Source organism: Cervus elaphus, chromosome 14 (genome assembly GCF_910594005.1).
Source record: "Cervus elaphus chromosome 14, mCerEla1.1, whole genome shotgun sequence".
NCBI classification, from domain to species: domain Eukaryota; kingdom Metazoa; phylum Chordata; class Mammalia; order Artiodactyla; family Cervidae; genus Cervus; species Cervus elaphus.
In genome coordinates this window covers 26151047-26174194 of record NC_057828.1, presented here as the reverse complement: position 1 = coordinate 26174194, position 23148 = coordinate 26151047, and the positions used below count along the sequence as shown (strand labels likewise).

General features: G+C 38.0%; 1 protein-coding gene and 1 non-coding gene across 5 annotated transcripts in view; both read right to left on the bottom strand.

Annotated features, from left to right (window-relative positions):
• Window positions 1-23148, bottom strand: part of MARK1 (microtubule affinity regulating kinase 1) — a 139475-nt gene that overhangs the window by 89950 nt on the left and 26377 nt on the right. The window lies entirely within an intron of this gene.
• Window positions 5962-6032, bottom strand: TRNAG-GCC. Its single transcript has one exon. It is a non-coding gene; the product is annotated as a tRNA-Gly (tRNA).

The following is a 23148-nucleotide window of genomic DNA, read 5'->3' as shown; positions in this document are numbered from 1 at the left end:
AAGAAGTATTCCTTATGGGTTAGATATTACTCTAAAACCCTTAAAATTCAATAAAACTGTCCTAACAAAACACACCGTAACTGAGGTTACTTGACCCCGCTTGCCCCAACCTCCACCACAACCTCAATCCCCTTACCACGTGCCACTTCTCTCAAGCTACTAAGAACTGAAAAGAGAATATGAACTGATGTATACTTAAACCCAGCTGTCAGCTCAAGTCCTACTTCCACTAAAGGAGAATTAAGTCAAGGAGAATCCACATACATTATTCTTGGGCAAACAGCAAGCCTAAATAAAATTCCCCATTTGGAGGATGAACTATTAAGTAAAAGGTTCCCACACTGTCCCTATGTTTAGACACTGGAGGAAGGCGGGGGGTGGGGGGAAACTATGAAGAGATCATGAAGAATTACTCTAGGACACAGGGAAGGAAAAAAAAAAAAGCCAAACACGTTAATTAAACTTTCTCTACAACATATATACACATTTGCTTATATTTGCAAAAGAACACTAAGATAAACGGAAAATTAAAGAAAATGGTTACCTATAGGGGAGGGAGGGAACAACGAGAGGAAGTTAAGACGGTGCTGAATATACCTTGTTACACAGCTTCAATTTAGAAACCACGTGAATATTTTAAACACTGGACAAACAAAATCAAAACTAGAAGTAAAAAGTAATCTTGAAATATTTAAAACAAAACAAATGAACTTAACTATACGTCAAATTGGTAAAACAAACAAAATAAAAAACATTATTTTAAGGACTTTAGAACTCTGTTTTGACTATGTTCTTAGTGGAATAACATTTTTACACAAAGAACAGTTAAATATCATTTAGTAGTCTGATTAATAATGATATTTTTTGGAGACTATATTTTATATATGAACATATGCATATATAAAGCAAGTAAGTAATTATGTATTCATGTTATTTTAAAATGTCATCATAAAATCAATGTAAAATCATGTAATATTAAATCTGAAGTGCTAATATCAGTATGAACTCATGCTTTTTTACTTTAGCAAAATGCCTACTTCCTGATAACCCAGATAACCGAGTTACAATGGCACTCTCATTAAAAAAAATTGGCTGATTCCAGGTCTGGGTGGGGTGGGCAGGAGATTTACAAGATAAACCCGGGACATCTTGTGCCAGAAGCAAAAAAGCCGGCAATTATTAAAATGAAGTTGTGTCAAAAGGACACAGGAGCCAGTCTGATCAGGTTCCCAGTGTTGCTCAGCTGTCTATTACATAGCAGAGCTGAGAGTGAAACCCAGGGAGTACACCTCCAGGAGTCACATTCTTAACCACTATTCTAGACCACCTCTCACACAAGAAAAATCTGATGAAGAGAGGAGGGGGAATGAGATGAAAATCAGAGACCAGAACAGAGGAAATATCTTGACTCACACATCTCTTGAACGAGTTGATCCCTCCTTCCTTCCCCCTTAAGTTCCTTCTTTACTTGGCTTTCACATATTCCTCCCGCCTGACTGCACCTTTTCAGAGTTTGCTGTTTGCTTTCCTTCTCCTCCACTTCCTAATACTGAAAGCTCCAGGAATTCAGATCTTAGTATTCCTGTCTTCTCTGTCCACACTATACCAATTCCCTTGGTGATCCTATTCAGCCTCATAGCTTGAAATAATTTGTATATGCAGACAGCTCCTAAATTTCTATCTCCATTTATCTCTCCCAACTCTAGACTGCCACCTCAACATGTCCATGTAGATGTTTATTGGTATCCCAGCCTCAGCTTGTCCCAAAATGATCTCCATCCTGCATACAAAACCTGCGCCAACACAGCCTTCTCCATCTCAGTGAAGACAAATCCACCCTTTCTGGCGCTCAGACCCAAAACTCTAGGGTCATCTTAGCTCGGACCCTTCCAACCCTCCCCAACTCTCTCATCCTACATTCACTCTGTCAGGAAATCCTATTGGTTCTACCCTAAAATATACCCAGAATCCAGCTACTCCCACCATCCCTACTGCAACCACTCAAGTCTGAAGCTACCTAGATTACTGCATTAGCTTCCTAACAGGTCAGTGTCTCTAAATTTACCCCATTCTACTCAGAGTAAAACTCCAAGTCCTTATAACGGCCCAACAAATTCTGGCCCCCTATTACCTCTCTGAATGCACTTGCTACCACCCCGCCTTTTCCACTCTCCTTGCGCAGCCAGTGTGGGCTCACAGCTGCTCCTCAACCATGGGGACACACCTGTATAGGATGGCCTTTGGTCTAGCTATTCCCTCTGCCCAGAACATTCTTCCCTCAGACACCTGTCTGATCAACTTCCTTAGCAATCTTTCCCCAAATCTCACCCTCTCAGTGAGGCTCATTCTGATCTATCTGATACCACATTTCCCCTGCTGTACTTACTTATTAATGTTTTAGCTTTCCCTCCACCCCCCCTCCGCCTACTCTAAGAAGAGAGGTATTTGTCTAGTTTGTTCACTGTTGTATCTAAAGTGCCTGACGATGTACAACATCAAGCTGCACTAAAAAGGTTCAAATAAAATAATGTAACAAAGCTAAATCTATCATATCATTGGCACATAAGTGGGTTATTTAAAATTAACTATTCAAAAGAAAGACTTTTACACTGGGGAAGTGTTAGGCACTCAATCGTGTCCAACTCTGTGAATCCATGGACTGTAGCCTACCAGACTCCTTTGTCCATGGGATTCTCCAGGGGTAGCCTAAATTCACCTCTATGCTGCCTGTAAGAGACACTTTTAACACAAATGGAGTAAAAAAAGTTAAAAGTAACAGAATGTACCAAAACACCAAGTAAATACAAATTGAGAGAAAGTAGGAGTCATGTGGACATTAAGAAGACAGCCCTTCAAAACTAGACAGGCCTAGGATCTAAGTGTCTACACCACTAAATAGTTCTGTGACCTTTGGGAAGTTACTTCACTAAGCCTCAGCTCACTCATCTATAAAATGGCAGTATTACCTATACCTCAAAGGGTTTTTAATGATAATTACATGAAACAAAGCATTTAACATGTTGTCTGGCATATAATCAACACTGGAAAATGCTGTAACGACCTTGTACTGTACCAGAATGGAACAAATATCTTTCAGTGTTTCTGATATCAAAAAATACAGTCTTTGTAAGAGTTGTTTTAAAATAGGAGGAAACACCAGAGCAACAATTCTAGCTTTTAGGCAGCTATTCAGGTTTCTGAAGAGGCCTAAAGAAGCATTCAATGTTAAAAGGCTTACTTTACAAGAGCCTACCCTAACTATCCTTCCTTCCCTCTCAGGTAAAGCACAAATATTTATTATGCCCTGTTAGAGGCTTCTTACAAACTTTCTCCATGAGGGAGCAACCCTACACTACTCAAAAAAACTTAGCGTACAAATAAACTCCCAAATGTGAGAAACGCAAGGTGACATTATTAGACAGACTTACTCACTGCAACACAACGTTTATAATAAAAAAAGGCTAGAAACAACTTAAATAGCCATCAGTAGGAAACATGGCTAAACATACCCATATAGTAGAGTATTAAGCAATTTTTTATTTTTGTATCTTTTTTTAAATTTTTTTTTTTTAAGCAATTTTTTTAAAGCAGACCTTTATGTAGAGATACGGGATAACCTCCAGGATATAGTCTCAAAACAAATCAAGGGCTGCCCTGTGTGTAAAGTCTGGGGGGAGGAGATCTATATTTGCTTATATTAATAAAATATCTCTGGAAAAAACTTATGATGATGAGGGACTAGACTAGGAAAAGGCATACTTTTTTGGACTTTTAAAAATTTTCACCTATTTGAACGCATCACCTGTCATAAAAAATATTTAAGTAAAAAGACTATTGAGTAAGTTAGTTTCTCTCAGTGACAAGCAAGGTAAATTCTGCCTGAATATTCACCAAACATTAATTGAATACCTCCTACATGTTGATGCTTTTATCTTCAATTTTAGGATCTGATATCAAAAGCAAAGGCAACAGAGCAAAAACAAATGAGCTGGACTACATCAAACTATAAACCATATTTACTGAGCAAGGCAAGCACAGTGTGTTTATCAACGTAACACTTGCATCACTTCCTCTTTCAAAATAAAATAAAATAAACCTCTAGCGATGTTTGCAAGGAGTAATGTGCTTGATCAGTAACAGTTTTAAGCACAACTAGTTTGATGTACAGATGAAGATCCAGACTAGAAAATGCCAGTGGTTAGAGCTATCATGAAATGGTGTGCTCAAGATTATCCATTAACAGACCAATGAAGAATAAACAGCTTATATTTATGTTTTCAATGGTGGTTTTCTCCTCTGGCTGCTCTTTGCTCTTTTTGTCCTAACTCTACTATGACCAGAATACATTGGCACCTACTCATAATCCCTGAAAACAGGAATAACATCACTACCATTACAATAATAGAAACAGTAGCCATCATTTATTCAACACTGACCATGTCCTCTGTGATGAGTGCTTAATTAGACATGATTTTATTTAATCCTTAGGGTAAACTTAAGAAGTGGATTATATTACCCACCTTATAGATAAGAAACTAGAAACTTAGCAAGCAAAACAAACAGCCAGGGGGCCACACACCCAGCAAATGGCAGCTGTAGGATTCAAGGCCAGGTCCAGCTTACACTAAAGCCTATGCTCTTCACTAGAAGGCTAAGTTACCTCCCTAAATGTTCCTCCAATCCCAACATTAACTGTATCTGAAAATAGCAAAAGCAGTCTTTCTGAACCCTTTCAGAGGTGAGCACTTACAGAGAACACACGTCCTTATCAGCTCTCGTTCATCTGCAGGGCAGGCTCTGCCAGAGGCCTATGATTGTCCAGTCTTGCCAATAGTTAAAAACAAGACAGAGAGAGGAAGAGAGCAAAGAATGAGAATTCTTAAGGGTGTGGACAAGGAGAAATCCCATCTGTACTGCTCACTGGCCACCAAGACCTGGGCAGTTTCCTCGACCAGAGCTTCTGGGCTGGGGAGGCCTTTCCTCCACCCACTCCCAGTATAATATGTTGCTCCAAATGCCCTTCTTTGCAGTAGACACAAGACCAAGGTCTCCCCATGTACCCAGCCCTCACAGAATAATGCAAGTAAAACAACACTTTCATCTTTCAGCACTTCCTTCTATACCTCCAAAACCCTGAGGAAAACGTCAACAACCTGAGATCAGGGACCAGTTTACCAAGTCAAAGTAGCACTCTCAACTTCATCATCAGAATTTTGGTGGTTCCCAGAATAACTTCTCTATTGTGGCAACACCGGAAATCAGTCATTAGCTAATCAAAGATATTCACAGGCTCCAAGTGATGGTCATGGCTAAGAAAACTGATCATCTATTTTACAGTTTAAATGCTCAGTTAGAAAAGAATGGGAAAATACCTGACAGATGTGATTAAAATGTAGTAATTAAATTTCCCCCTTAAATTCCAGTCATTTTTCACATCTACTATTCTATTGAAGAACTGCTGTAAACAATGTCTTACTGAGATATAAAAGTAGAATGGTACATACTTGGAATTTTATATCCTTTTACATAAAACAGGTTATCTTTGTACTGGCCTAAATTATAATAAGGAATGCTCCTCCCTCAAAAAATACAGAAAGAGAAAAAAAGAGAAGAGGTAATCTTGTAAAGAAGAGAATGAAAATTAAAAAAAAAAAATAAAGAAGAAATTATTTTGGAGGATTCCCCCTTTAGAATTTGAATAAACTTTCTTAAAAATGAAAAAAATAGTATGACTTCGAGATGAAAAAATAGTATGACAGGATGAAATCTGTAAACCACAACTTTACATTGTTTAGTTTAACGAACTTTAATTGAAAACCTACAATTGCTGAAGGAACATGACGATAAGTGAAGTGAAGTGGAGGTAGCTCAGTCGTATCCAGCTCTTTGCGACCCCATATACAGTCCATGGAATCCTCTAGGCCAGAATACTGGAGTGGGTTGTCCCTTCTCCAGGGGATCTTCCCAGTCCAGGGATCGAACCCAGGTCTCCTGCTTGGCAGGCAGATTCTTTACCACTGAGCCACCTGGGAAGCCCCCATCATTATAAGAAATGACTCTAGATATAAGAAGTTAGTGGGAAAAACTAATACAAACAGTTTTGATATGAGACAGTAATTAATTAGTAACAGGTATACACAGGGTACCATTTTTCTACCCGCTAGAGCTGTTTCCCAGCATCAGACAGTTATTCTCGGGCCACCTGAGCTGTAATTCAGTAAATCTTCCTTCATCCCTCTTGTACCACATGAGACCTATTCAGAAAATATATATAGGAATAATTTGCATATACATCTGGTCTTTCACATTTCTAGCAATTACCACTATAATTAAATAATTAATTGTACATATCCAAGGAGATGCTGATAGGCTTCTCTCTCATCCAGCAAAATATCTTGTACAAGATACCTGGCCTACTCTCATGTGTGAAATGAACAAGCAAACACCCAAAAATATAAGACCTGAGACTGGGCTTCCTCCATGCAATCTCTGATCCTCGTTAGATTACACAGAGCCTTCAGTTAAACAGAGTTTCAACTCTACGCCACAAAAAGAAGTTACAGGCCAAAGAATCATAAACCAAAAGACTCTAAAGCACTTGTATTAAATGAAAATTACAGAGAACAGAGAGAAATTAAACCCATAGGCTACTTAAAAGCCATTTAATGCAATAGTTTCTACTCTGTTCCTCAGCAAACTAATGTTTTTAATGAATAAGCATGTAATCTATTTTCACTTAGCAACCCTTCTCTTTTCTACTGCTGTCCTCAAACAGACTTGCTGATTTACAATGAAATGGCCCAAAGGAAGACCCAAGGCAAATGGCCCAAGGCAGGTGAAGAAGGAGAGCAGTAAGTCTGGAGAAAGAGGACTATCAGTTTTTAAAGCAAAAAATGACTGAGTTCAAAGAAAATATTTCCATGGAAAACATGATTGATAATTCAGGTCCACAAACTTTAGCACAGTGATTAAGGGAAATGGGTCTGGAGTGGGGCTGCCTGGCTTGAATCGTGGCCTGTGCAACCTTGGGCAAGTACCTTGCCCTGGGAAACAGGGTGATAACAGGACCTGCTTCAAAGCGCTATGTTCAACCATCTCCCACCAGCACTGAGGGCCTTCTCCAACCACCATGTCTGAGATTCTCCCACCAGTTTCTCTCCATTCTTTAACTCCCCATTATTACCTTCATATGACTTACTACTATCTAAAATTATTTTAAAAGTTACTTGTTTTCATATGACCTCCCCATTAAAAGTAAAAAAAATCTTGTCTGTCTTACTTCCACAGCCCTGGTGCCTAGAAGCAGTGCACAGTACACAGAAGTAGGAACTTGATAAATATTTGTTGAGTCAATGGATGAATAACACACAACATAGGGAGATGTATGTTGTAAGCATTCAATAAATGGCAGCCAGTATTATCTAGGTAATAAATTCAGGTAAATAATTCAGGCTTCAGTGTTATATCTTGAAATAATTACCCTCATAGTCTTTGCAGATCTTATTTACCATTCACCAAAACCAAGAATTGTACTAATTTAGGCTTGAAAGGATTTTTTCCTTCCACTATTAGGTGTTGCCCTTGGGGTAGATTACTTCACTGAAATTCATCTCAGACATTTATTGAGCAATATGCTATGATCTGCATTCTGTAGATACAGCAAAGACAGACAGTCCTTCCCAGTCAAGAGGTTTGTGTCTAAGTTTTGTGCCTGTCTCTGGCCTGCTTAAATGCAGTATGAGGAGGAGATGAGGATTTGTGCAGAAAGTAATTGGATTGGGCAAAGTGGAAGTCTGTAAAGGTCCCAACCGTTTAATGGAAATCATCAGATGATTCTAATGTGGAACTTCAAATTCCTTAACTCATTATGCTAAAATTCTCCCTTAGCTACCGTTTTTGTTGATAACAATATCACCAAGAGACAAACTAGGTTACTGCCGAGATCCTCAAATGAGCAAGGCAGGTGTTTCTGAAATAGTCCCCAACAGATGGAAATTTACATAGGTCCTCAGCAAACTAAGGACTGCATACTTGTGTATGTATGTGAATGAATATACATTGTCAGTGTAAGACTGCCAAATGCTCTCTCTTAAAAGGACTATTCTCTATTTTGAGGCTCTGTCCTTCTACTCATTTATGGTTAGCTGTCCTTTCAAGTAATTATGTTGGTAACTCATGGTGAGTTTTTTCCCATTTACTTGACAAATTAAAAAGTTCTTATTTTTGCTTATTAAAAAAAAATTATCAGTGAAATTCTGAAATCTAGAACATCTAGAAGTAAACAGAACACAATTAACAGCTGCCTGGCCAAACTCCAAATGCAGAATTCGGGATCTTTCATTTGTTAACACACTGTCTCTTCACTCACCCAAGCCCAGTTTTCCTTAACCATTGTCTACAGCCATTGTCTATAGTTTGTCGAGGGACTTTCCAGGTGACACTACTGGTAAAGACCCAGCCCGCTGCCAATGCAGGAGACGTAAGAGACACAGGTTCCATTCCTGGGTCAGGGTGATCTCATGGAAAAGGGAACGGCAACTCACTCTAGTATTCTTGCATGGGGAAGCCCATGGACAGAGGAGCCTGGTGGGCTACAGGCCACAGGGTCACAGGGTCACAAAGAGTCGGACACGAATGAAGCAACTTGGCACAAACAGCACATGCCTTCTATGTTTTCAGGGTAAACAGAGGGGGGAAAACGGAAAATCACTGCAGATGGTAACTGCAGCCATGAAACCGAAAGACGCTTACTCCTTGAAAGGAAAGCTAAGATAAACCTAGACAGCAGATTAAAAAGCAAAGACATCACTTTGCAGACAAAGGTCTGTACAGTCAAAGCTATGGTTTTTCCAGTAGTCATGTATGAATGTAAGAGGTGAACCAAAAAGAACATTGAGCACCAAAGAATTGATGATTTCGAACTGTGGTGCTGGAGAAGACTTGCGAGTCCCTTGGACTGCAAGGAGATCAAGCCAGTCAATCCTAAAGGAAATCAAACCTGAATATTCTTTGGAAGGACTGATGCTAAAGTTGAAGCTCCAATACTTTGGCCACTTGATGTGAAGAGCAGACTCACTGGAAAAGACCCTGATGCTGGGAAAGACTGAAGCCAAAAGGTGGCAGAGGATGAGATGGTTAGAACACATCACCAACTCAATGGACATGAGATTCAGTAGACTCCGGGAGATAGTAAAGGACAAGGAAACCTGGCATGCTGCAATTCAGTGGGTCGCAAAGAGTTGGACACGATTTAGCAAATGAACAACATTGTCTATACTATTTGAGCAGATCTAGATTATAACTCAACTTATAAACAACTTATAGACAATATAAACACAATTTTCCTCATCATTTATGCATCTAAGAGTAGAATGGCATGGACCTTCCTAGAAAATTCTTAAATCTTATGATGTACTGATATAAACACTATAATCAAACTATATTCTTGACTTTGTGACTTTCTAATTTTTCATGTATCCTAAGTAAGTCTTGTAATAGATGGGTTGAGAGCATTTAGAGCATTGATTTGAAATAATTAGCTCTTGTCCCCAGAATATTCAAATAGTCTTGCACTGGAATATTCAGTTTTCTTCAACCTCAAAACCTCTAATCCACTGACCCTTCCTCATTCACCACTATACATCCTGGTTGTGTCTTCATGTTATCTCCTCACCCAGGCAATACGCTATGATTCTCTACTGCAATTGCTCCTTTACAAAATTCCTTGACTCCTCTGCTTTTCAGTAACTCTTTCACATTTGCATGGCAAACCCTCATTGCTGTGAAATCCAATCATGCTCCAATTCAATACCCGCTCAACGTCATTCAACATCCTTAAGAGACACATTTACAAGTGGGGTCCCTAATTCACTTACATTTTGGGCTACAAATCCCAAATGAGGACTCAACATCATCTGACAATCCTTTGTACTTTGAGAACACTAATTTTACCCTTTAAAACCCTCATTTCACACTTTCTCCTCCCTCCTCTTATATTCCCACTTGCCAAAGGATGTTTTGTTTTATAGTTCATTAATAATATGGAAACAATTAGAGAGCTACTCAGTGTTTTACCCACATCAAAACTGCGACCTATCCACAACCTTTATGAAATGTCCTTCCTGATACCAGAAAACCAACTCACCTTCCATACTATGGATCCCATTTAACCTTACCTTTTCAGGGGTCTTGTTCCTAAACTTACTCTTGTTCACTTGAGTCATCAGTTTTCAAACGGACTGCCCAATATCACATAAACATACTCCTGTATCTCATTTGAAAAGAGGAAATTGTCCTGTAACTATATGCCCCTTCTAACTCTACTTCCTATACATAAAAATGTTAAGTCATTCAGTTGTTTCTAACTCTTTGCGATCCCATGGACTGCAGCCATCAGGCTCCTCTGTCCATGGAATTCTCCACCAAGAATACTAGAGCGGGAATTCTCCACCAAGAATACTAGAGTGGGAAGTCATTCCCTTCTCCCGGGGATCTTCGTCACCCAGAGATCAAACCCAGATCTCCTGCATTATAGGCAGGCTCTTTACTATCTGAGCCACCAGGGAAGCCCTCTCTACACATAAAAATAGTTATCAAAAGAAACTTTTGTGACTGCTGGTAAATTACTTCCCCATCTTTGCTTCAACCCACTCCAAGCAGAACTGTCTCCACCATTTCACTGGGACTAGTTTTGTCAAGGGTACCAGTCACTTCTATGTCAAAAAACCCAACAGTTGCATTTGACACAGCTGCCTGCTCTTTCTTTATCCTCTTGGCTTCTCCAACACAACTCTCTCCAGATTTTCTGCCTAACCTCCTAACAGTTACCTCAGGGCCCTTTGTTCCTCTTCTCATGTACCACGGCCCCGTCCTAAACAGATTTTATTTATCTTTTCAAAGAACCAGCTTTTGGTGTCACTGATGTTTCTTGTTTTTGTTTTTCCATTTTCTTATCACCTGCTCTAATTTTCATTATTTTCTTCCTTCTATGTTCCTTATGTTTACCTGTTAAATTTTAAGTTGTAAAATTCAACTTACATTGGCCTTTTTTTTTTCTAATTAATTCTTAGTCCCTTGTTTTCTATTATGTGTATTCAGAGCAGCAAATTTACATCTTAACTGTACTTTAGCTGAACTACTCTACATACGTTCAAAAACAGCATATTCTGTTTTGAGTATACATTCTATACATGTTCACTGAATAAAACTTATTTTACTTGTTCCAATATTCCTTATCTTTATTTTTTAATTTTACTTATTTTATTATTTACTTATTATCCTTAACAGAGAAGCCAACATTGCTTCCAGTTGAGAGCAGCCTATGTTCATGTGGGCACACTCAGTTACTACGTCATGTTGGACTCTTGAGACCCCATAAGCTATATCCTGTCAGGCTTCTCTGCCCACGGAATTCTCCAGGCAAGAATACTGGAGTGGGTAGCCATTCCCTTCTCTAGGGTATCTTCCTGACCCAGGGATCAAATCCGGGTCTCCTGCATTGTAGGTAGATTATTTACCACTTGAGCCATGAGGTTTATCTGATATTAATCTTAAATATGCCAGTTTAATTACCTTTTTCAACATTTCACTCACATTAAACTTTAAAAGTTTTCACTTTTTAATTGCTGGAGTTAGATTTTACTACTTTTTATACAAGAAGAGAAAAACCTTTTTTTTTTTTTTAAATAGGGAGCCTAACACCCTTGTATCTATCCTGTGAATATTCTATCAATTTTTTTCTTTTTCTTCCTTCTACTGGATTTAGTTTAACTTTCCTTCCCACTACAAGCTAGTACACATTCAATTTCTTTTATTTAAAATGCACAATACGCCTTAAATTTTTAAATAATCCATTTTAAATCCTCCTCCCCAGTAAAAAAAAGTCTCAGGAGTTTTCACTCCAATGATTCCCCTGTCACTGTTTATGTTATTCTTATCTAGCATTTATGTTTTTTCCCAGCATCCTAAAATAAACAATTACCCTTTGTTAGTGTTATGGTCCATGTTTATAGTGATCAACCTGGAATTCTTTGCTTATTGTAATTTCTTACATTTGTTGAGAAATACAACATATTTCTCTTAAATCTGTTGAGATATGCTTTGTGGACTAGCGTGTGATCTACCCTAGAGAACTCATCCATATGCACTTGAAAAGTATTTGTATTCTGCTGATTTGAGATGTTATATCTATCAAGTCCAACTGATCCATTGTGTCACTTAAGACCACTGTTTTCCTACCAGTTTTCTGCCTGGATGATCTCTCCCCCTTGATGTAAGTGTGATGTTAAAGTCTCACTATTACTGTATTATTGTCAGTTTTCCCCTTTATGCCTGTTAGTATTCGCTTTATATATTTAGGTGCTTGTGTACTGGGTGCATATATGTTAGTAAGTGTAATATCCTCTTGTATTGAGTGCTGTGCTGTGCCTATGTTCTTTTCTAGGAGTTTTATAATTTCAGGTCATACAGTTAGGTCTTTACCCCATTTTTAGTTTATTTTTATATAAAGTAGAAAGTGATGTTCAGATCTTCCTCATGTAGCTGTCCAGTATTCCCAGCACCACTAATTGAAGAGACTCCATTTTCACCATTGTATATTCTTGTCTCCTTTGTCACAGATTAACTGTCATAAATTAACATACAAGCATGGGTTTATTTCTGGGGGCTCTAGTCTGTTCCATTGATCTCTACATTGGGTTTTGTGTCAGTCAAAATATATAGGTAGAAAAATCTGCCTTTATTTGTCTGAAAATACCTTCATTTTGTCCTTGCTCTTAAAGGACTGTCTAAGAAGATCATTTGTGGTTTATAGTTATTCTGTCATATTAAAGAGACTATATCAATTTTATATATTTGCTACTGCTAATGAAAAACATACTGTTCATCTAAGTAACAACTTCAGAAATCATGTTTTCTCTTGACTGCTATTCAGATTTTCTATTTTGAGTTAGCAATTCCACTGGGTATGGATTTCTCTATTCTGCTAGGTATTCAGTGTGTACCAATCTAAAGACACATTATGTCCTCAACTGTGGATAACTCTCAACCATCATCTTTTCAACAATAGCTTCTCAAAGATTTCTTTATCTCCTTCTCAAATGTCTATTAAAGGTACAGTGTACTTTTTCATTCTATGCTCCACATTTGTTAATCACTCTTCAGCACTCTCAATGTCCATTTCTTCACGTTTCACTCTAAATAATTTCCTCAGATGTGTATTTGAGTCTTCAAGGCTATTTTCAGTTAGGTATATTCTGCTGCTGTTTTAAGGTGAAGTGTAGCTGACTGACAATATTATATAGTTCAGGTATACAGCAAAGTGATTCAGTATTTTGACACATTACACTCCATTAAAAGTTATTACAACATAATAGCTATAATCCCTGCACTATGCAATATATCCTTGCTGCTTATCTATTTTATATGTAGTAGCTTGTACCTCATAACCCCCTACTTCCAGTTTGCCCCTCCCCCTCCCCTCTCCCCTCCAGTAACCACTAGTTTGTTTTCTGAGTCTATTTCTGTTTTCCTAAATACATGTGTTTGTATCATATTTTAGATTTCATATATAAGTGACATCACATAGTACTTGTCTTTGTCTGTCCGACTTATTTCACTAACTGTAATATTCTCGAGGTCTAACCATGCTGTGGCAAATAGAATTTCCTTCTTTTTTAAGGCTGAGTAACATTACATACATATATGCCACATCTTCTTTATTCAGTCATTTCTTGATGGACACTAAGGTTAGTTCTGTATCTTGGCTATTGTAAACAGTACAGCTATGAACACTGCTGTACATGTCTCTTTTTGAATTAATGTTTTCTTTTTTTCTGGATACACACACAGGAATGGAATTACTGGGTCATACTGTAGCTCTATTTTTAGTTTTTTTGATGAATCTCTGTACTGTTCCAAAGTGGCTACATCAATTTACATTCCCACCATTCAGTGTACAAGGGTTTTCTTTTCTCTACATCCTCTCCAACATTTATTATTTGCTGGCTTTTTGATGACAATCACTCTGAAAGAAGTGAGGTGAGGTGATAATTCATTGTTCTGATTTGCATGACTCTGACAATTAGCAATGTCAAACATCTTTTCATGTGCCTCTTAGCTTTGTGTATTATTCTTTGGAAAAATGTCTATTCAGGTATTTTGCCCATTTTATAATTGGTTTCCTTTTGAGATATTGAGTTGTATGAGCAATTTATATATTTTGACCTATCAGTCATATCAAGAGCAAACATTTTTTCCCATCCAATAGATTGTCCTTTTTATTGGTGGTTTCCTTTGCCATGCCAAAGCTCTTAAGTTTAATTAGGCCTCATTTGTTTACTTTGTTTTCTTTTCCTTTGGGAACCAAATCCAAATAAAATTGCTATAATTTATGTCAAAGAGTGCTGTTACTATGTTTTTTTCTAGGAGCTTTATAGTTTCAGGTTGCACAGTTAGGTCTTTAATCCATTTTGAGTTTACTTTTATATAGAGTGGGAGGTGATGTTCTGATCTTTCACATGTAGCTGTTCTATATTCCCAGCACCACTTATTGAAGAGATTCCATTTTTGCCATTGTATATTTTTGTCTCCTTTGTCATAGATTAACTGTGATAGATTAACATACATGTATGGGTTTAGTTCCATTGATCTCTATGTCTGGTTTTGTGCCAGTACCAAGCTGTTTTGATTACTGTAGCTTTAGAGTATAGTTTGAAATCTGAGAGGGTGGTACCTCCAACTTTGCTCTCTTTTCTCAAGAATGCTTTAGCAATTCGTTTTCTTTATGGTTCCATATGAATTCTATGATTATCTGTTTAGTTCTGTGAAAAATGTCATGGGTACTTTTACAGAGACTGCATTAAATCTGCAGATTGCTTTGAGTAGTGTGGTCATTTTAACAATATTAATTCTTATAATTCAAAAGCATGGGATATCTTTCCACTTCTTTGTATCATCTTCAATTACCTTTATGAATGTTTCATACTTCCCAGAAGATAGGTCTTTCATCTCCTTGGTTAAGCTTATTCCTAGGTATTTTATTCTTTTTGATGTGATTTTTAAACAGAATTGTTCTTTACTTTCTCTTTTTAATAGCTTCCTATTATTGTATAGAAAAGCAGTATATTTCTATATATCAATATTGCCTCCTCCAACTTTGCTGAATTAGTTCTAAAAGTTTTGGGGTAGAGACTTTACAGAGTTTCCTATATATAGTTATCATGTCATCTGCAAATAGTGAATTTTACTTCTACCCTACCTTTTATTTTTTTTTCTCATGTGACTGCTGTAGCAAGTACTTCCAATACCATTTAAATAAAACTGGCAAGAGTGAGCATCCGCATCTTGTTCCTGAATTTACAGGAAAGGCCTTCAGCTTTTCGCTACTGAGTATGACATTGGCTGTGGCCTTTATTATGTTGAAATATGTTCCCTCTATACCCACTTTGATGCGAGTTTATTTTTATCATAAATGGATGTTGAATTTTGTCAAATGGTTTTTCCACATCTATTGAGAGGATCATGTGGCTTTTCACCATTCCTTTTGTTAATGGTGCATCACACTTAGGACTTGAAAATATTCAACTATCCTTGCATCTCTGGAGTAAAGCCACCTCGATCATGGCATATGATACTTTTTTGTACATTGGTGAACTAATATTATGTATTTTTATATTGATATGGCCTATAATTTTCTTTTTCTGTAGTGTTTTTGTCTGGTTTTGGTATCAGGTAATGGTGTTCTCATAAAATAAATTTGGGAGTATTTCCTCCTTTTCAGTGATTTTGGAATATTTTGAGAAGGATTGGTATTAACTCTTCTTTATACATTTGGGAGAATTTTCCAGTGAAGCCAGCCAGTCATGGACCTTAGTTAGCTGGTAGTTTTTTTCTTTTAATTACAAATTCTATTTTACTAGTAGTGATCATTCTCTTCAAATTGTCTGTATCTTCTTGATTCAGTCTTGGCAGGCTGTATGTTTCTAGAAACATGTATGTTTCTTCTAGATTGTCCAACTTATTGGCATATAACTGTTCACTGTTCTTACGATATTTTGTATCTCTATGGTATCAGTTGTTAGCTTTCCTCTCATTTCTTATTATGTTTACTTGGGTCCCCTATCTTTTCAGTCTTGATTAGCCTGCCTAAAGATTTATCAGTTTTGTTTATCTTTTCAAAAAATCAACTCTTGGTTTCACTGAGGTTTCCTGTTTTGTTTGTTTTTTAATCTCTATCTAATTTTTTTCCTCTTTGATTTATTATTGACTCCCTTCTGCTAACTTTGGGTTTTGTTTAATTCTTCTTTTTCTAATTCCTTTAGGTAGCAGTTTAGGCCATTTGAGATTTTTTCTTGTTTCTTTAGAAAGACCTGTATCACTATAAATTTCCCTCTTAGAACTGCTTTTGCTGTATCCCATAGATTTGGAGTGCTGTGTCTTCAAGTCAAGTCATTTATCTTGAGATATTTCTGACTTCCTTGATTTCTTTTTTACCTTTTTAGTAACGTGCTGTTCAGTCTCCATGTGTTTGTGCTTCTCTCATTTTCCTTTAACTGTAATTGATTTGTGGTTTCATCCTGCTGTGGTTGGAAAAAATGCTTCATCTAATTTCTATCATCTTAGATTTGTTGAGATTTGCTTTGTGGCCTAGCATGTGATCTACCCTAGAGAATTCATCCACGTGCACTTGAAAAGAATTTATATTCTGCTGATTTGGGATGTTATATCCTATAGATATCTATCAAGTCCAACTGGTCCATTGTGTCATTTAAGATCACTGTTTCCTACCAGTTTTCTGCCTGGATGATCTCTCCCTTGGTGTAAATGGGATGTCAAATTCTCACTATTATTGCATTATTGTCAGCTTTTCCCTTAATGTCTGTTAGTATTTGCTTTATATATTTAGGTGCTTATGTACTGAGTGTATATATGTTAGTAAGTATAATATCTTCTTCTTGCATTGACTCCTTTACCATTATATAAAGTCCTTCTTTGTCTTTTGTTATAGCCTTTGCTTTAAAGTCTATTTTGTCTGATATGAGCATTGCTATCCCTGCTTTCTTGTCATTTGTTTGCATGAAATAACATTTTCCATCCCATCACTTTCAGCCTGTGTATGTATTTGACCTAAAGTAGATCACTTGAGGTAGCATATTGAAGTTTATTGTTTTTTCACCCCATCAGTCACCCTATGTCTTCTGTTTGGAGCATTTAATCCAGTAACATTTAAAGTAATGAGTAATAAATATGTGCCATCTTTTTACTTGTTTTCCAATTGTTTTTGTAGATCTTATCTGTTCGGTTCATTTATTTATTAGTTCGTTTACTAAACAAAAACTATTTTGTTTCTTCCCTTGTGGTTTAGTGGCTTTCTTTGTTTGTGTTCTGTCTCCTATCCATACAAAGGTGCTGGAATCACATTTCACAATGTGTACACTTTAAGGGCTGTCATGCTGTCAATCTGTGCTTTCCTTTTGGCTTTTGATTTCTTTTCATTCCTTCCTCCTTTAAAGCTCAGTTATGTAGTAAATACACTTAAAAAATTATATTTAAGCCAATTCATGTTTTTGTAGCAAGAAGGAAGGAACCATGTCAATTCCTTCCACCAGAGAATTAGTACTCCCCGTATTCATTTTTATGGGCTTCCTTGGTAGCTCAGATTACCGGTAAAGAATCTGCTTGCAATGAAGGAGACCTGGCTTCAAAAGATCCCCTGGAAGAAGAAATGGCAACCTAGCCCAGTATACTTGCCTGGAGAATTCCATGGACAGAGGAGCCTGGTGGGCTACAAGTCCATGGGGTCACAAAGAGTCAGACACAACTGAGAGACTAACACTTTCTTTCTTCACTTTCTACACAATTTCCCTAGGTAAATTTACTGTCCTATGATTTTCAATATTAACTATACCACATGACTCCCAAACCTTTATCTCCAACAGTCCCCCTTTGAATTTTAGACATATTTTCTGACAAAGGACTTCTACAGAATATATTATTTTTTAAAAACTCCTATAAATCAAGAACAAAAACACAACTGACCCAAATTTTAAAATAATCAAAAGATGTGTACATACATATCATAAAAGAATATATACAAATGGACAATAAGAACACTAAAAAAGTATACATCATCACCAGTAATGAATTGTAAACTGAAAATCATAAGGAAATTCCACTAAACATCCACCAGAATGCCTAAAATAAAAACAACTGACAACATCAAGTGTTGGTGAAAAATCATCAGAATTCACACAATTGCTGGTAAGAGTGTAAAATGGTACAATCACTTTGGAAAATATCTTGTCAATTTCTTAAAAAGTTAAAAACATACCTTTGCTACAATTCAACAATTCCAATCCTATGTTTTTTCCCAGAAGAAATAAAAATAAAAGTTAAAAAAAGATGTGTACGAGATGTTCATAACAGCTTTGTTTTTAATAACCCCAAATGGAAACAATCCAAATGTTTGTCAATAGTGGAATGGATGAACAAATAGTGGTAGTTTCATACAAAAGAATACTATTTTGCAATGAAAATGGCTTACTGGCTTATATACACACAACGTGGATAAGTAAATGACATAAGGAAAAAGGCTGAAGTGAAATTTCTGGAATAATGGAAATGTTCTTTTATCTTGATTGAACTGGCTTATACTTTAATCAAAATTCACTAAACTGTACCCCCAAAAATCTGTGCATTTGTGTTTGCAAATATTACCTTAACTTAACCACCCGTCATCCTTTTACTTAACTATAACTTAAATGCCTGGGTTTCACTTGACCATTAGATGCTTATTCACTAATGAGAGCTAAAACACACCACAAAGTTGAATACTGAATATACATACCGAATTGTTCTAAGTAAACATATACTAAAATATTTAGATTTTCAGCCATGTTTTAGAAGGGGGGAAACTTTTTCAGAAGCATCTCACTTGCCAAAGCTACCATTCTGAATACTGTCCAAAATTTAGAGTAAAACATTTCTTATGTGTTTTCTAAATAAACTGTATACTCTCACTTCCTTGCAAGTGTAGTCATCAAAAGCCACAATCTATCAAAAGCTATCACCAATTAACATTCTGATCAAAAAAAGCTCAGACCGTCAGAAGCTTTGTTGGTCTCACACAAAGCCACATACTAACCCTGGGCAGGGGGCTGTGCTGCACAAAGTCAGGGCACAAATTCCACATTCCAGTCCAGGCCAATGGTACCCATGGACTTGTACACAGCCACCCTCAACAGCCCTGACGTCAGCTGTTCCAAATAGGTAAATAAACTGAGGTAGCAATAGATATCACTATATATAAGCAGCATACATCAGCTCAAGGTCAATATCAGTAATAACAACTTTTCTGTACTCAACTTGTGGTGGTTTTGCACCATCATTTTAACTAAGCTGTGATGTTTCCCACAAATTCCCTTCCCTCTATGTTTCTGAGTTTTTATTTGCCATGAGAAACTTGTACAAGATTTGTAAAGCAGAAGTGTTACATTCTGGTTCTAAGTCAGGTGTTCTGTAGCTCACATTGTGACTTGAATTAAAATACAGTTACAGCCTTCAAACAATTCCCAGACTTGAGTACTTTCAAGACCTAAAGCCCCTCGAACAAAGGGAAAGCTAGGTCTGGAAGAAAGACAATATTACTTATCCCCAAATGCATACTGTAAATCCTCCTCCTAACTTTCCCCCAAATGGAGCTGTGTCAGTTTATTAGCATGACTATGCACTGGTGATATGGAGTAAAAAAAAAATACAAACTGTCTCCAAATTAAGAATAACTCCTCAAAACCTAAAACTCCACCGCGTTCTACCAAGTCAGAGCTGGGGCTTAAGGAAATCAGATGATCAATGACCTTCAGAACTGGGCTTACTTCACAGTGGAACCACTGGGTCCCCAGATGGGTCCTATGGTTATTTCCCCAGTTCTGGGATACACAGTTGGAATACACAAACTCAGCACCTGCCAGAACCTAAACACTGGCTCCCAGACCTGTGAATTAATATGAGGGCCATCAGTCTGAGGAAGGGCAGGTGGAAATTATTAGAATTATGCGGTCTTACCAAAACAGTAAACCAAAGCAATCCCGGCTCCTTGAGGGACTGCAGAGATCAGTGACAGCACAGAGATGTAGGGATAGTAATCCCCCAACACATCCATTCCCACCCCATATTCATTCAACTCAGGTATTTGGTCTCAGCAAAAAGCAGATACATTTTGAAAAATGACTAAGTTATCAAAACTTCATCATTTGGTAATTCCAATTAAAAATGCTATTTTAGATGTGATTTCCCTGCTGAATCAAATCAACATACCCTCTGGTACTGAGTGTGCAGCTACTGAGCTGATGAATGCTTTTTCCGCTATACATCTTAGAAAGAATATCTGAAGCAGTCTGTTGCTCCATTCACTATGCTACTTTGGAGATATTTCAAACCTCCAGCCTTATCTCGTAATCTAGTCCACACTTTCTCAATCTTGGCACTACAGACATTTGGGGCCAGATCATTCTTTGCTGTAGGGACTGTCCTGTGCATCACAGGATGCGTGACAGCATCCCTGGGTCTCTGCTCACGAGATGCCACTAGCGCCCCCCACACACACACACACTTGTGATAACCAAAACTGTGTGCGGGCACGGCCCAATGTCCTCTGCCAACTCTCCACAACTGAGAACCACTGACCTAGTCCACAGGAACCTCGTCTTTCCATAGGACATCTCACTGGTCTGTTACACCGATGATATCATGCTGACTGGATCTGGTAAGCAGGAATTAACTACTCTGATACTTCGATTAAGTTATGTGTATGCCAGAGAAAATAAATTCCACAAAAATCCAAGGGCCTGTCTCCTCGGTGAAACTCCTAAGAGTTTAATCATCTGGGATGTGTTGAGATATCTTCTTCAGGGTAAATAACAAATTGCTGCACCTGCCTCCCCAGATTCTAAGACAGGAAGGCCACAGACACGGAGTGAAGGCAGCACACACACCTCGTTCCCATTCCAGGCAATCCCAAAGCGTGCCAGTCGTGTCCTGGGGCCAGAAGAGCAGGACTGTGTAAGATACAAGGCTGTTGTCAAGCTGCCCTGCCACCTGAACTCAGAAGACTCAATGGTGCAAGAAGCATCTGTGGCCAAGAGAGACCAAGTACTGAGCGTTTGGAAGGCCCCTATATGTGATCACAGTGCAGACTTTTAAGACTTTGAAGCTAAACTATGCCAGCCTCAGCAAATAACTATTCTCTTTTGGGGAAACTGCTTCTAACTTGAAACTGGGCCCCAGGAGAGACTGAATAGTTGATCATTCAACATGAGCTTCCCATTATGACTTGGGTATTGTCCAACTCATCAAGGCAAAAATTTGGGCATGTACAGCAACATTCCACTATCAGATGGAAGTGGTGTATATTAGATAAGGCTTGAGAGGATGCTGAATGCACAAGCTGCATCCACATGGCTGAAATGTCCCTAGCCCATACTCCAGATTCCCTGCTTATTCTCTGTATTTATTCTAAACCCACACCTAAGGCCTCATGGGACACTTCCTACGGCCACATGATAGAGGAAGAAAAAAATCCAAATCTAGATCACACTCGCTTCTGCACAATATTCTGGTACCACCCAAAAGTGGACAGCTGTAGCACTGCAGCCCCACTTTGTGCTGGCACTGAAGGAAGAGTAGCAAAGAAAACTCCCCACGGGTGGAACTTTAAGCAGTGCGCCTAGTTGCTTACTCTGCCTAGAAAGAGAGTGTGTGGATTATCGATCTACAGAGATTGGCAGACTAGTGCTTGTGGTTTGGCTGAACGATCAAGGACTTGGAAGGAACATGATTTGAAAATTAATGACAAGGAAGAAGTATGCTAACAGATCTCCCTAAATGAGCACAGCATGTGGAGAGAGTTGTACGATGTGAAAAAGCTCACCAAGGATGACTCATGTGATTGATATCAGCCAGCCTCTTTCTCTGGTCACCCATCTTCCTAGCAACATGGACTAACATCCACCACGGCTGATCTGCCGAGTGCAAAGAATAACACTGAGGTCCTCAAATGATACCACCACTCCCAGAAGGAACAAGTAAGTGCAGCCTGGTGGCAGGCTGATTACATGGCTGATAATCATACACTATGTGATTGTACTCTCATCACAGAGGGGGCAGTGCTTCGCTCTCACTGGAATAAACATTCGTTGTAGATACGAATTTGCCTTCCTTGTCCATAATGCTTACGCCAAAACCTCCATTAGGAGGTTTACAGAATCTATTTTTTGCCATCATGGTATTCCACAAAGCATTGCTTCTAAGCAAAGAACTTGTTTTATAGCAAATGAAGCAAGACAATGGGCTCAAGTTTGAACAGTTTACTGGTCTTATTATGTTCCCAATATCGAGAAGCAGCTGGCTTGATAAACCAGTGGGATGGCCTTTTTTAAAGATTCTGTTATGACGCCAGATGGGTGACACTTTGCAGAGCTACCCTAACATCTTCTAGGATGCAATATGTACTCTGAATCAGTGACCATTATATGGTGCTATTTACTCCATAGTCAGAATTCATAGGTCCAGGAATCAAGAGACAGAAATGAGAGGAGCTCTTTTTTTCGTTACCCTTAGTGATCCACCTGTGAATTTTTTCTTTCCGGTCTCTACAACTTTGGGTTCTGCTACCAGAGAAGTCTTAGCACCTAAGGCAGGAATGCTTCCACCAGATGTCGTAGTAATGATCCATTAAACTGCAAGTTGAGACTGCTTCATGGCAGTGAATCAGTAGGCAAAGAAGGAGGTTATTATACTAGCTAGGGCGACTGATCCTGACTATCAAGGGGAAACTGGGTTGCTATTATGCAAAGGCTTAAAGAGGAGTATATCCAAATGCAGAAGCTCCTCTGGGGCACCTCTTATTACTCTCATGTCCTGAGATAAGTCAATGGAAAATTACAATAACCCAATACAAGTAAGGTTTCTGATGGCCCAGCCTCTTCAGGAATGAAGTCCTGGGTTACCTCACCAGGCAAAAAATTGTAATCAACTGAAGTGTTTACTGAGGGCAAAGGGAATATGGAATTAGTAGTAGAAGAAAGTAATTATAAACAACATCTATCCCCATGTGACTAGCTATAAAACAAGGACTGTAATACTTATGAATAT